Below are 6,000 nucleotides of genomic sequence, written 5' to 3'. Positions count from 1 at the left end.
TATTTTTTATTTCATGCCTCTTCCTCTCTTGCTCAGGGAAAAAGTGCAAAAAAAGGACAAAGGGGTGGACCGGAGGAGGGACAATTAAAGAAGTGATTGAAGGCAAATATGACTTACCTGTTTAAATTCATTTCGGCTTGTTATCCATTATTCGGATGAATTTCGCAGGCGTTGAGAGGATGCCTTTGGTTGTCAATCTGCAAATAGACATTACTATTGTGTTCAATTCTATTTTGAAAGGAACTCCTAAATGTCCTCTAAAACTGCTGGTTGCAGAGTCAAAAATCATCGGGATAAAATTATTATTATTTTTTTCAATAGAGTTCGCAGCAAGAATATTGTTACGCATCACCCCAAATATCGCACGTTTGTTTCAGTTCGTTGCGGAGAACGAGAAACATGTCAGAAGGCTTCTTCTCGCCATGTCCCTTCGGAAAAGTGTTCCTAACCAGGCCCCCGAGGGTCTCCTCAAGGGGAGTAGTTTACAACACTTTTTTTATGTTGTTTTAACACGGTTTTACATTTTGTTACTTAACTGAGTTCCTGATTCGTTATATAAAAAACTTTGTGAGTGAAATACCCATTGAAAGTCGTGGTTAAGGGCAGACTATACGCGCCCATATTCCCGAACAGTACTTAATCTTCTATTTGCATAACCGGCATCAGTGCTTTGTTCACAATTTAATCCAACCCGTCACAAGTTGGCCCCCAAACACTGCTCGACGACATTCAGCCCCTTGGATACCGTTTCAGTGGTTGGGGATAAACCGCGTCATGCGTGGTGACTACGCAACTGAAACCTCCAAACACTCCATCGTTCACGTAGTACATCCTGTGCTGATCGACGTTGTCATTATCCATAACACTTCGTATGAAAGAATACACGTGACAACAGTGTACGAGGACGCCACGTAGTAAGACCCTGGTTCTGCGTGGAGATGCTTCGGCGCGCCTTTAATGGGATCACAACCGAATTTCAATCCCATCGGGCATAGAGCACTTGCGGCATCGCTTTAATGCGCAAAACTAACCTAAACAGGAATTTGATCCACGCAGTTAATATTACAATTCACACTATGAAAGCGACTTATAGTGGACAAAACACGAAGCAAAAAATGCGGAAAATTCTAGCGTTAAACGTGACATATGTGGATCGATTTGTTCCGCGCTTTGTTTCAGTTTCGCAGCGCCCTCGTCGGTAGATTTTATTCTTACTTCGATTCGGGGAAGCACTTGTGGATCTTGCGCAATTCGTTCTCGTTGCCAAACGTCATCGCATTCGCGCCGACGCCCCTGGCATATGTAATATGGCTGATGGGTTTGGTTGGGTTGACGTAAATTATTCGCTCAGGCGTGATACCTAGCGAGACGACTTTGCGAATTTCCTCCCGAGAAGTGCAGTCGAAACACGTGCCCAGTACAGCCAGTAGTTGCAACACTAGCAAATCATCGTTGCACTTGACAGCTGAAAGCGACGTTCCAATCAAGTTGAATGGTTTGATGTCATGTGGAAAATGTCTATGTCTGGAGTGTCAAACGTCTGTTTTAGAGCGTTAGTAATCACAGTCGAATGGCTTACACGTATCTGATCTGACAGATTCTCGATTTGACTCGTCGACGGTCTGAACTTGAAACGTTATTTATGGAAACTGCCATTTTTAAATTTTAATTCTACCTTTGAATCGACGATAGTCGTAGCTTCAATTGCCACTTTGAAACTTCAACAAAACAATTTCGCCCAAATTGCCGAAATTTCGGAACACCCAAAAAAAAGGCGGCATGTGCTTACCGTAGTAAGTATCGATATCGGGCAAGAATATAGTCCACGTCTTGGACTTCTCGACCACGTCGTTGATACTGTAAACTCGGAAAGGGCCCGGCGTGGCAGGTGTTAATATACTGAATAGCTGCCAGCCATTATGGTCGATATTCTCTTTCAGTTTTCGCGTCCAAAAGCCTAAATTTTCTAGTCGACGACGTAATGGAAAATTGTGATTTGTGTTCGGAGGAAAGTCTTGGTGTGAAAAATTTCGAAATTTCAATTTGATTCAGGACCGTACGGGTCCACTTCACGGTTCGCCTCGGCGGGTTTTTGAAAATTTTACTTGTTGCCTCCGCGGAATGCAAAAACGCAAATTTAAGTAGTTTCATCGTGGTATCTGGTCTTTTTTTCCAGCACCGCGACCACTACTTTGCTCGATAATGAATGACAGTGTTTTAGTGTAATTATGAACATTTTATCGTCCATTAATTAGTACTTGCATGTTATCGAGGAGGCTCCGTTTTAAAACAGAGATACGATAAAAGGTCTTGACTTGATACAAGTTTTAGTCTTAAAAGACGGCCAAAATTGACGGAAGCGCATGCCCAAGGGGATAGTGATGCTTAACGGTTGCAGACACAATCAACTTAAGTCTAATGTCGCTATCAAAAATAATTAAAACTGTATGGAACGTTAAATTGATAATAAAATAACAAATGTATGAAACATTAAAGTGATATCTAGACAATTACTATTAAGGTCTGAGCAAACATACTATAATAATATTTAAATTCCTTATCGGTCCTGATGGAATGATATTAAACGAGGGCTCCCTTATTTAAAAAAGTTAATAAACTACTCTTTATCAGGTCTACAATGTCTTTGACTATAAAAAAACGTGAGATTAACGCTATTACACGCCATCGTCTAAGGTAATTAAACCGTTTTGCACTTACGTCACGTGACGTTCATCGGGAGTATTGGGGATCAACGCTCCTAAATCTACGGACTCATAAATTGCACCCCCAAAAAGCAGTAACAGTACTTGCACGACAATAAACAATCACTAGCTGTGCATTTGGACCTTTGCGTTAACCTGGGCTTATGCGCTCACGAAAAGTATTTCCGACATCCCCTCGAAGGGTTTGCCGCGCTTCCCAGGGACTCAGTCGAATTTATTGAAATCCATTCAGTACTTCATAGGACGTTTGCGTGTACTTTGGCATCGGTTTGATTGGACCGTCGGTACCAGTTTGAAAGCAGCCAGTCTTCACGAGCCCGATCAAGAGCTAACGGAAGGATATCTGGTCAGCGATTTAAATAGGGAAATCAACACTTGAAACTATCTCAAAACGTGACATTTGTCGACGAACCGCTTACGAAATCGTACAATTTGGTAATACCTTCGAGCGAGCTTATCGCAACAATTAAGTATTTCAAGTGGCGATCAGCTGATCTCATGGTTGGATGAAGCAATTCAGAGCGTTGATTATGTAGTATTCCACTTGTAGGCTTTATAGAGGAATTTGCACAGCGAAACCGGCGCTGAAGCCGATATTATTATGTAAACGCTGAGGAGCGAAATATATTTTACTTTGGCAGTAAATCACTGTGTATTAATAAATTTTCATTAACTTAACGAAGTAAAGTAGGGTACGAATTTTTTTAAATATTATGCTACATCTATTCTATAATATCCAGGATCAAAAACAAAAAAGTAATTCTTAGAAAGGTAGGGCAAAAGGACAAAAACTAGGTCCTATTTGCTTTCGAAACGAATCTCAAAATCAAAATATACACGGGGCAGTTTTACGATGATAGAATATTTGCGAATTCAAAAAATGTTCAAAAATGCGAAGGATTAACATTTCTTGTTGACTTGTGGCACTCGTTGGAATTCAGTTCAAAATCAACGTGGGAAGACACACCACTGTGAGAGAACACGAGTTAGTGATTCGTCATCATAAAAACGACGAGGCCGATAGGGCAATCGTCGATAATCTACAAACAAGTCCTGCGACAGAACAACACATCATAGAAAGGTTTAAGACCGAGGCAAAATTATGAAACGAGATAAGGAGAAGCCCAAGAAAAATTTTTACTGATGCTGATGAACGGTGGATTGTGCGATACGTAAAAACAAATCCCCAAATAATTGCCCACGAAGTTGCTATGGAAATTCAAAAGTATTTACACAAGTCAGCGAATCCAGAAACCATAAAAATGGCTTTGCGAAAACATCAATTCCATGGTCGGGAAGCCATAAAAAAAGCCGATCGTTAGTCTGGAGAACCAAAAGGTCACAGCAGAATTTGCCAAACAGCATTTGGATAAAGAAGACGAGTTTTGCATATGAGTTTTATTTACAAACGAATGTGAATTCCAGTTCTTTGGATCGGACGGACGTGGCTTTGGTCTGAAGGAAATCCGTTGAAGAGCTGAAGAAAGCAAATTCAAGAGCCACCGTTAAACACTGAGAAGGGAGTGTGATGGTGTGGGGCTGTATGTCCGCTGCTGGGACAGGAAAATTGCGTTTCATCGATGACATTGTGGACAGGCACGTTTACTTGGATGTATCACAGCAAAATTTATAAGCTCGCGTAGAAAAACTGAACGTTGCTAACAACTTTGTGTCCCACCAGGACAGCGATCCGAAGCATGGCGCTCAAATTGTGAAAGGGTCGTTTTTGTATAACTGCCCTCGTGTAATAAACACTCTACCATAACAACCCGACGTTAATTTCATAGAAAATCTTTGGGCTGAGTTAGAAGCGGAAATATGAAGCTTTCAATAAAGACCAACAAGGAACGCGTTCTTCTCGAAGAACGTACGAAAATTTCCCCTGATTTCACTAAAGAGTTGGTAGGATCGATCCCAAATCGTCTTCGCGAAGATGTCTTCTGCTAAGGTGCTACCAACTAAATATTAATTTATTACAAAACCGATTAAAAAAGAAATGTATTATTTCAGTTTTGAAACTCATTTTGAAGACAAATAAAACTAAAATTTTTTCCTATCTTTGTAATTTTTTAAAAATTTTTAATCGTTAATATTATACAAATTTAATAATAAATAGTAATTAATACACGTGTATCATTTTCTCTTTGAGTCACTGTAAGTTCAATATAATGAATTCAACCTTTTATTAACTTCCCTTCCACCACATTGTCCTCACCGCATTCAAAAGGGGAGATGGTCACAATGACTCATGTTTGGCAGGCAAGCAGGTCAGACGAGCACGCACAATACCGAAAGTATTTTGATGTATTTTTCAATGGACTTATATACAGATAGGCAAAACGTTAAGGGGTAGAAGAAATCTGGTGACACACTCTTAAGTCCACTTTTCAAACGATATATGTATTATGGTATCATTGCTGCACGACTTGGTTGAGCCCTTTCCAAATAGAGAGCCATTTTAAAATTTGATATTTGTAGGAGCTCGATCATCTGCTCAGTTTTTAGAAACATTGGAAGGCCATCCACGAGATTTTGACACGTGGAACCACCTGTGCCACAGTTTTTTGCTGTCCATCGCATGATTTAGTCACGATAAATAAAATAAATAATGAAAGGGAAAAAAATGTTCGGTTTTTTGGAAACTATCGATGACAAGATTCAAAATATCACATTTCGAAATAATTATGATATATATACAGCATGTACAGGGTTTCCCATTTTCTTTGTAATCGTAGGATATCTCGGTTATTAGCAAAGATAGAGAGATGCGGTTCCCGCGAACCTGTGCCACTTTCTAGTGAAACTAATGATGACGTTGACAGAAGTTATCCAGCCATCTTAGTTCATGCACTACGAGACGTTTTTGAAAATATTCTATTTTGGGACCCCCCCTGTAGTTTAAATGTACATCAATTTATTGAAAATGTAAAAACGGTGCCGGATAGAAATTTTTACGTAGAATCCAGTGGCTTACTCAGATTTTATTTACAATTAATTGTTTTTAAAATATGGACCAAACTTATGGCTTTTTTTTAATACACTACTCTGTATATTTCTACCTATTCGGATCTAACTAATTTTCCCAATTTCAAAAATACAAAGCTCGATATGGTTATTGCAAATAATGTCACAAATTGAACACTTTCTGCTAGAATTGTTACTAAAGGCGGCCATATTTAAAACAAAATAGTTAGTGACAATTATACTGATCGATACTTATATAAACAGTTCAAACCTAACTAAGAGTATGTATTATGAAAGAGTTCAACACATAATT

General features: G+C 39.2%; 1 protein-coding gene across 1 annotated transcript in view; it reads right to left on the bottom strand.

The window, feature by feature from the left end:
* Positions 1-6,000, bottom strand: part of LOC136346925 (cilia- and flagella-associated protein 298) — a 38,573-nt gene that overhangs the window by 5,994 nt on the left and 26,579 nt on the right. The window lies entirely within an intron of this gene.

This window comes from Euwallacea fornicatus, chromosome 2 (genome assembly GCF_040115645.1).
Source record: "Euwallacea fornicatus isolate EFF26 chromosome 2, ASM4011564v1, whole genome shotgun sequence".
Classification (NCBI taxonomy): domain Eukaryota; kingdom Metazoa; phylum Arthropoda; class Insecta; order Coleoptera; family Curculionidae; genus Euwallacea; species Euwallacea fornicatus.
The sequence above is the reverse complement of the archived record's forward strand: the minus strand, read 5'-3'. Positions and strand labels throughout refer to the sequence as shown.